The sequence below is a fragment of the Apium graveolens genome, chromosome 1 (genome assembly GCF_009905375.1).
Source record: "Apium graveolens cultivar Ventura chromosome 1, ASM990537v1, whole genome shotgun sequence".
NCBI lineage: Eukaryota > Viridiplantae > Streptophyta > Magnoliopsida > Apiales > Apiaceae > Apium > Apium graveolens.
In genome coordinates, this window is record NC_133647.1 from 38,141,139 (window position 1) to 38,151,310 (window position 10,172).

At 35.8% G+C, this 10,172-nt stretch overlaps 1 non-coding gene across 1 annotated transcript; it reads right to left on the reverse strand.

Moving 5' to 3' along the window:
* Window positions 1-4,397: 4,397 nt before the first annotated feature.
* LOC141681197 (small nucleolar RNA R71) lies at window positions 4,398-4,504 on the reverse strand. The gene has a single exon (XR_012558644.1). It is a non-coding gene; the product is annotated as a small nucleolar RNA R71 (small nucleolar RNA).
* Between the last annotated feature and the right edge of the window lie 5,668 nt (window positions 4,505-10,172).

A 10,172-nucleotide genomic window follows, 5' to 3' on the forward strand; every position in this document is an offset into this window, starting at 1 on the left:
ATTTTCTTAAGAATGAAGAATTTGTATCAAGACCAACTTAATTAATATAAATTAAATGAGTTTTAAAAATACTGTAACTTGTTGATTATTTCTATAAACAGAATATCGTAACTGCTTTGTTCATCTATAATCCAAACAAGTTTAAAAAGGCTAGAAACCCAAGAAACACATTCACCCCCCCCCCCCCGGTATTACATTCAATATTTAACACTTAGGAAAGAATGGATTTACTTGTGTTATGCTTTTATTAAAGTATTTTATGGTAAAATTAGCAATTTTGATGCTATTACTTCTGCAAAGATCAACATGATCTATATGCTTTTGTCTGATAAGTACTATGATTTTAGCAACTATGTCATGCTAGAGATAGGGTATAAATATGGGATATTTAAAAGAGGCCTAGAAATATGTACTATGCTAGATTTTTCATGATATTGGCTAACCATATTTCTAAGGATTTGAATATTAAGAAATCAAACAACAAATTAGATTTTTGGGTTTAAGAGAAAAAGGGTGCTTACAGACCTTATCAGGAACAACCTCAACAGTGAGGTGCCTCTCATTTATCTTCCAATCTTTGAGGCACCTCAAGTAAGTTAGGTAAACACCTCTATCTCCATCTCTTCCCAAACGCAAATTTATTTGCCTTCAACAGTGGTTATGGAATCATGTGACAGTGACCAAACAGATTCCAACCCAAGCCACTAAACCAAAAGTTTCCAAATCCAAATCAAAGAAACACACCTCTAGTGTCTCTCAAAAGACACCAGTTATAAAAACCTCTAAAGCCCCTGAGGGGAGTGTTCAGGGTGGTAAGAAAGGTGAGGGAAGAGGTGAAAATTAAAGAATCCCCAAGAACAAAGAGGGTGAGGTCAATGTTGAAGGGTTTCGAGCACAAAAACGCAACGAAAACAGTAATTAAAATCGTGAAAAACCAGAATTTTTGAAACCCACCATAAGATCCATGCGAAAAAAAGATATTTAATTTGTAGATCAGATTGTTTACGTTAATAAGCTTTACAAATTGGTTGAATAGTGGAGACCCAAAGATTGTTCAATCACCACGTATCTCGCTCTCGCAATCTACACCCAATCGGTATCCACACGAATGCTTGAACTCAAGGATTGGATGTGTACTAGCACAAACTCGTTTCTCCTTGCTCTCTTCATCTTCTCTCTTGATGGCTAGGGTTTTAGTAAAAGTCTTGCACATAAAATCAGCCACATAAGAGATATTATATAGAGAGAAAAAGAATTGTAACTCTTAACTAATTATGGGTTATTATTAATTCAAAATTCCTATTTGTATAATAATTAAGTCACACTTAATTATTTAACAACTGAATTTCATAATAGATATTAATAAATTCGTATTATTATTTATCTAATTAATTAAGTCATACTTAATTAATATTATAAATAATTCGAACTACTTTAATTTAATTTAAATCCAATTTATATTAAATAATCCTTCAAGAATTCTTTGTGTGTGATCCTATATATTATTATTACGTTGGCAACAAATTTTAAATCTAATATAAAATCATAAACAATGAGCGACATCTAGTAATACATTATTACTACCCAAGTAATAATAATTGAATTGGTGATCGATTAAACCTTTCATGAATAATGTACAATGTAATATAATCCCTTTAACCTCATATTATAGATTAAACTAGAGGCATGTAATGTGTCATCCTCATCAGTGTTTAAATCCAGGTTTCCTTGATCATAGACTATCATATCAAATCAACATTTGAGCATGGCCACGCATTTCATAGTATAGCTCACACAAGAGGCCAATAATATCACTCCTAAAATTAGGAGGGTTAAATCCTTTCTAGATCATTCATATTTCTCATATGATTCATAATATACCAGATATATACTTTTATCATTACCCGGTCAAAGGTAAGTTTTAATATAATCAAAGTACATTAATTCTCGTATAAAAATTAATGTTTTCAAGTCTAAGGACCATTACATCATTATCACAGTGAGAATTACTTATGACACAACATACATATAGAATCTCACATTGGGTCTGTCCAGTGATAAGTGGATTTTATATCTACTTGGAACACTTCATTACAGGTTTCAGTTGGTGTTTTGTACTCAAGTATGTGGTATTTTTGATGTGTTTTTGTGTTACATGCATTAGTTGGATGAAGAAAGAAGCTTTTCAAGGAAATATGCTGAAAAGAGGTCAGATTCTGAAGTCAGGACCATTCTCAAGTTGAACAGAATTTCGATAGCTTCGCGTGGATGGTTAAATCATCGAATTATGACGAACGGAACTCAACCTACAGTAAAAAGAAGAAATTGAAGAAAAGTGCAGAGGCACGGCGCGCCCGTGCGGAGAGGCGGGGCGGCCGCGCCAGGTGGGAAGAGAGTGCGTGCGCCCACGCGGGAAAGCCCAGGTCATCCAGAAGCTTATATAAATCAATAAAAAGACATTTTTAATAACAAGGAGCCAAGAGAGAGCAATACGAAGACCTAGAGCACAAGACGACTACGGAGAAGAAAACTTTTGTATTCTTCAATATAGTTGATACTTTGGATGCTTGTTTTCGATTTGTCTTTGAACCCTAGTACCCTTATATTGTTTATTATTATGTTTTTATTGGAACCCATGGTGACATTGAGTTATGAACTAATCGTTGTCACGGGTTTCTAATGGATTTATCTATGGATTTCAATAGTTAATTGTTCTAATTCTTTAGTGTGTGGTGAATTATGATTTCCTAGTTTGGTTGTGCTTATTCATCTTTGATCTGTAGCTAACATCTAAGATTGTTTGTTAATCTCTATTAAAGCGACAGTGAATATAGTGGTTTAAAACTTGTTATGCTAGCATAGGTTTATGTATGAATTGACATGCATAATTCGTGGGTAATTTTAACCATCATATTCACCCTATGTAATCACGATAGATAACTTGCTCTTAAACCATTATGTTTTCAATCTTTATAGACATATAGGGACTAGGCATAATTGGTGTCTATTCAACTTCTATCTTAATTATGGATGTTTGATAGTAGGGTATATGTATAACGAAAGTTAGCGTATACTAATTTCGTGTAATCTGATTAGTTTTCATCTCCATAAAATGCTAGGGTAAAAGTCATAAACTTTGAATGAAGTATTTAATAAAGTTAGAATCCCATGTTTATTCTCATATAAGTAATTCAATATTTATTCTCTTAGTCAATGTTATTTAGTATAATCTTTTAGTTAAATAAAAACTCAATTTGTTATTTATCTTAGCATTGAATGATAACCATACATTGTTGCATAAGTGCATAATCTGAACTTAACCTAAACTAGTCCCTGTGGGAACGAACTTGACTTATATCTTATACTAATTGTGATTACGTACGCTTGCGTGTATTTTCGTGTTTGAATTACAGCGAACAAGTTTTTGGCGCCGCTGCCGGGGACATCGGTGTTAAATTTAGTTTATGTGCTTGACATCTGTGGTCGTTAAAGTTCACTGACTCGGATATTTTACTTGTTTACTTTGTTTGTGTTTCAGGTACTCTAGAGAGCGTGTATGCGAACGCGTTCTCAATCTCATAAGAAAATACTAGGAGAAGTTGAAGAAGTGGAAAATGAAGTTTTTGAAGAAGAGGAAAAAGTTGAAGAATAAGTTTTTATTGCAATGGGAGAACCAGCAGCAAATCCGAAAGCTTTGATGGATTATTCTTAACCAAAGATCAATAACATTCAGTCTAGCATTGTCAGACCAGCCGTTGCGCCTAATACTTTTGAAATCAAGTCTAGCACAATTCAAATGGTGAAGAATTCAGTCCAGTTTGGGGGTTCTCCAATGGAAGATCCCAACATGCACATTAGAGATTTCATCGAGATCTGCGACACCTTCAAGTTCAAAAATGTTTCTGAAGATGTTGTGAAGCTAAGGCTTTTCCCATTCTTTTTAAGGGATAAAGCTAATTGCTGGTTGTATTCTCTACCAGCAGGTTCTATCACTACTTGGGAGGATCTTGCTCAGAAGTTTCTTACTAAATTCAGCTTTGATGGATTATTCTCAACCAAAGATCAATGACATTCAGTCTAGCATTGTCAGACCAGCCATTGCACCTAATACTTTTGAAATCAAGTTTAGCACAATTTAAATGGTGCAGAATTCAATCCAGTTTGGGGGTTCTCCAATGGAAGATCCCAACATGCACATTAGAAATTTCATCGAGATTTGTGACACCTTCAAGTTCAACAATGTTTCCGAAGATGTTGTGAAGCTGAGGCTTTTCCCATTCTCTCTGAGGGATAAAGCTAAGTGTTGGTTGCATTCTCTACCAGCAGGTTCTATCACTACTTGGGAGGATCTTGCTCAGAAGTTTCTTACTAAATTCTTCCCTATGGCGAAGACAGCTGCAATCAGGAATGCTCTTACTCAATTTGCGCAGCAATCGGGAGAATCTTTATGTGAAGCTTGGGAGTGCTACAAGGAGATGCTTAGGAAGTGTCCTCATCATGGAATGCCTGATTGGATGATCATCAATTGCTTTTATAATGAGTTGGGAGCGCAGTCCAGACCCATGCTCGATGCAGCATCATGTGAAGCTTATGAGCTAATTGAATTGATGGATGCTAATGAATATCAGAACCCAACTCAGAGACTACCTCAAGGCAAGGTAACAGGAATTATAGAGGTGGATACAGCTACGACTATAGCTGCTCAGCTAAAGGTGTTAACGATAAAAGTGGATTCTTTGGCTAATTATGGAGTTAATCAGATCACTAGTATCTATGAGCTTTGTGCAGGTGTGCATAAAACGGAGCAGTGTGCTATATCTAGTGAGTTAGCTCAGTTTATGAGAAATTTTCAGAGGTTGCAACAACCAGTTCCTGCCACTTATCATCCTAACAACCGCAATCATCCTAACTTCATTTAGAGTAATAATCAGGGTGGTTTGCAACAGCTTTATCAGCAGTTTGGAGAAAAGCAATTCAACCCTCCTGGGTTTTAACAATAGTATGCACCAAGACGACAACTCCAACTTCAACAACAACCGCATAAAAGTGTTGGTCAATCTACTAATGAAAAATATGAATTGGAGGAGTTGAGGCTTATATGCAAAAGCCAAACAGTTTCTATCAAGACTCTGGAGTATCAAATAGGGCAACCTGCCAATACTTTGTTGAACTGTCAACCAAGAACTCTTCCTAGTGACACAGAAGCTAATCTAGGATAGAGGGAAGTCGAGAAGCAGTTGAAGGAAATCACATTGAGGTCTGGAAGGGTCACGAGCCCCCAAATTCAGCAAGATAAAGATTCTGAAGATTCTATTAAGAATGCAGGTGCATCTGCACCTTTGCCAATTTCATAAAATGAGATTGTAGCTGAAAAAGTTATGCAGGAGGATGCCGAGGTGGAACCGAAAAAGAAAGCTGTTGAAAGCAATCCTCTTAAGGGTAATACAGGGGATAAACAGGTCTACCCCCTCCTCCATATACTAAAAGACTTCATTAGCAGAAGTTTGATAAGCAATTTGCCAAGTTTTTGGAGGTTTTCAAGAAGTTGCACATTAACATACCTTTTGCTAAAGCTCTAGAACAGATGTCGAGATATGCTAAGTTCATGAAGGGTATTCTATCTCGGAAGCTAAAACTTGAGGAGTTGGAAACTGTTGCTCTAACGGAAGTGTGCAGTGCTGTGCTGCAACAGAAACTACCTCCCAAGCTTAAAGATCCAGGAAGCTTCACGATACCTTGCACCATTGGCAATCTGTTGTTAGACAAATGTATGTGTGCCTTGGGAGCTAGCATCAATCTGATGCCCTTGTCCGTTTTCAAGAAACTTGGACTACCTGTGAACATGTCTTTATAACTGGCTAACCGTTCCATCACTTATCCGCGAGGAGTAGTGGAGGATTTATAGGTTAAGGTGGAAAAACTCATCTTCCTTGCTGATTTCGTCATTCTAGACTTTGAGGAGGATAAGAAGATTCCTATTATCTTGGGAAGACCATTCTTAGCTACAGGTCGAACTCTTATCGATGTGTAAAAGGGTGTCTAACCATGAGAGTCCAAGGTCAGGATGTCACATTCAATGTCTTCAATGAAATAAAATTCCCCACTGATGAAGAGGAGTGCTTTAAAGTGGAGTTTGTTGATTCCGTAGTGACTTCAGAGCTTGATCACTTGCTAAGGACTGACGCCTTAGAAAGAGCCTTAACAGGGGATTTTGGTAGTGAAGATGAAGAAGGGGAAGAGCAGATGCAGTATTTGAATGCATTCCCATTGAAGAGGAAGTTGGACTTTCCGTTCGAGTCTCTTGGATTGGAAGAGCTGAAAAATTCTCCAAAGCGTCTCAAGCCATCTATTGAAGAAGCTCCTACACTTGGCTCAAACCACTACCTGATCACTTGAGTTATGCATTTTTAGGTGATGCATCTACTTTTCCTATTATTATTGCATCTGACCTTTCAGGAAGTGATGAACATAAGCTCTTGAGAATTCTGAGAGAGTTTAAATCAACAATTGGAGGGACTATAGCAGATATCAAGGGAATTGTTAGTCCCTTAACAATTCAACAAGAATTACAGAAGGGGGGTTGAATGGAATTCTTGAAACTTTTTCTTAAATAAAATTGTTCTAACTTAAATATATATATATATATCAGTGTGAATTGATTTGCAGAGTGCGGAATAATAACTTCAAAAGAATCAAAACACAAGTAATTAAAAACACAAGTCTTTAAAAATCTTTCTGGTGGATTTGAATGTATCCACCAGAGATATATAATATATATCGAGAGAACTCTGTGTAGAAAAATGCTCACAGCTGCTTACAAATGTAGAACAACTAAGAATGCAGAGAAATGCTAGGAATACAGCTTACAAATGTTTGTCTCTTGGTTGCTTAGTTAGTTATTCTATTTGCTGCTTCTTGGTTTATATATATCACCAAGATTACAAAGTAATAAGACAGGATAATAAAACAAAAACTATCAAGTCTAATACTATGCTACTTCATTACTCTATTCCAGCATCTTTGAATATCTTCATAATAGCATGGAAATGGCGATGCTTCTTTGTTCTCTAAAACCCAGTTGAATAGGCTTCCACATTCCATTTGCATACACTTGACGCATGTGACTCTATTGTCACTATCAACAGATGTTTGAATTCTTTATCCGTCGGGTTCATGATCATCCGTCGAGTTATCTAGTTGATCATCCGTCGAATGGCATTGTTGTTTATCCGTCGGGTAGCAATCTGGCACTTGACTTCATTTCATTTATGCAGGATTACAAGACATCATCTATGTACAATTAATCAACCTATTCTGCATATCTAGATAAAGTCAACATTACTTGAGTACTACTTATAGAATCTAAACAATGGTGTATGCAAGAATTTGCTACAGACTTATTGTCACATAAGCTACTCACTCAACGGATAATAAATCATTATCCGTCAGGATTATATTGAGTCATCCGTCGGGACTATAATCCTTATCCGTCGAGTGCTCCAATTTTCACTAAGTAAAATCTAAGGTGTTTTGTTAATGAAATCATCAAGTTCACAATATATACACTGAAAGGAATATGTCCTAAGTCCAATCATGTATTAGGATTTAGGAATAACTTTTATGTAATCTGTTTTGATTTCATTGATATTGATAAAGACTTGTTTTGTTTTTATTACGGGCTTTATCTATTTAAGTGTTTAAATAAGATATACCATAGTTTAGAGTAAAGCTTTTTATGGATTATGATGAGATCATAATAGTGCGACCTAAAAAGATGATAACTCTAAACTTAAATAGTTCCTGGTCATAGGATTACTAACTGGTAATTAATAATCCGCAAAGATCGGTACATACTATGCTTGCTTCATTATGAAGGATGTCTGTTCTCATAGACATTTGTGTGGTGACACTATAGCTAGTATGTAGGTGCTTATTATAGAATAAGTTCACTGAACATGACTCGCCTAGCTGAACAACTGATGGAGTTCACTCACGTGTCAGCAGTTGTTCGCTTAGTGATAGTTGTACAAGTATCCTTAGACTTGAGGTCATCATAGTCATCTTGTGTACACTGCACTATGCTTTGGTTTAGTTCTTAGTCTCCAGGGACAATTATTAGGGCTCTTCTAGGTATAGAAATTTGTACACGAAGATAGTGTATGATCAATAAAGGATCTACCCCTTCCAGTGAAGGAAGAGAATGTTCAAGGCTGATCCACTTATGCTAGTTCAGGAATCTCTGGCCAGAGTGAATGAAATTAGAAAGGAGTTTCTAATTTGCATAGAACTACGCATAGTAAATGGTAAGCAAGTGATTGAATTAGATAGCTTGACACGAGATCCATGCCTTATATTTAATCGGAATATTGTAGGGTAGAAGGAGTTTATTGTACGGTAACTATTCACTGACAGGTTCTTGGTATTCTAAGCAGTGAATTCATATTATCCGGATAGTCGCGATATGTTGAGAAGCATCACTCACGATGTAGAATAAATGTGATTAATTAATTAATCATATTTAATAAATTAGAGAATTTATATAAATAATGATAAAATAGTTTTATTATTATTTATTTCTACTACCGGCTTAATATTGAACCTACAGGGTCACACCATAAAAAGAGAATGATTTTATGGTGGAGGAATTAATTAATAATGGCTAATAATTATTTATTTGTGAAATAAATAATTAATTGGCAAATTTAATAATTGATTAAATGAGATTTAATTGATTATAAATTAATTAAGAAAAGTTCTAAATATTATTAATTAAGGATTTAATTTTTGGAAATTATATCAAGAGAGAGAATTATTTCTAAAGTGTTTAGAAAAAGGATTAATAATTAAAAGGTGTTTTAATTATTAATGAGAATAATAAATGGGATAATAATAATAATATTTATGGGAAAATTTCAGCTGAAAATTTTGCCTATAAATACACTATTATAGACCCTATTTTATTTGAACCCCAGAAACCCAAAAGTTTCAGAAAACCAAATTCTCTCCACCTCCTCCTCCTCCTAAAAGTCGTTTTCTTGGTGGATACCGGTGGAGTGCTTCACACTTGAGGAACAACTGCTAAGGATCTCTGATCGTTGTCTCCGAATTGTTTTTAAAGGTTAGATTCTATCCCTCGAATTTTTATTCACGATTTATATGCTTTTATTTGGATTTTGTATGTGTAAAAGTGTTTTTCCATGCCCCCGCTGCGTTAAAAATCCAACAATGGTATCAGAGCACAGGTTGTATGCATATAGATCTGTGGTAAAAATTTAAGAATTTTATGTGCTTGTATGAATTAATTTTGTCTGATGAGAAATCGTTTCTCAGAATAATTTTGAATGTTGATCTGGGTTCTACAAGTGTTGTAGATTGTCTGGGTATTTTTTTCATAATTTTAGGATGTATAGATTTTTTATTATGAATTTTTGAATTTCTTGCAATTAAATTCGTAATTAAATAATCATATATATATATATATAAATTGAAAGTATATATATATATATTGCATCTGTTACTCTGCTATGTTGGGACTGCTGTCTGCTGTACGGGAGAAAAAGACAGTGTAAAGCAGGTCAGGCAGCACGCAAACCGAGGGAGAGAGAAGGCGGCGGTGAATCGCTGTAAAGGGAAGGACCGCGCGTCGACCACGCGCGCGTGGGGCTTACGCGCTGGCGTGCCACGCGCGGCGCATGGAAGACACGCGCTGGTGATGTCAGTATCAGGGTTCGGGCGCGTGGAGCGCGTGAGCGCGTGGGTGCGCGTGGTGGAAAGTCAAACACGCGCTGTCAGGCGCGTGTGCGCGTGGCCGCACGTGGGAAAGTTTGTTTAGGCACGTGTGGGCGCGTGCCAGCTCAGAAATAGGCGATTTTGGTGCCGTTGGATTCGTCTTTTCGAGACGCTTCTAATGGTATATTATATGATATTTTATGAAATTGTTTCGAACTGTTTATAGCTAACAGAAGTGTTTTTAAGCTGTTCTTAACTGTTTAAATTGCTTTTAAATGCTTCATGTGATACATAGAGATGTATAATGCTTAGACTAATGTACTAGATGATATAACATGCCTACCTTGATGTTTATTCATGTTGATATATGTGATATATGCTTATTTTATCATGCGATGATAGATTTAGGTGAACTTAAATGAACATAAGGCGTTTGTTAGACA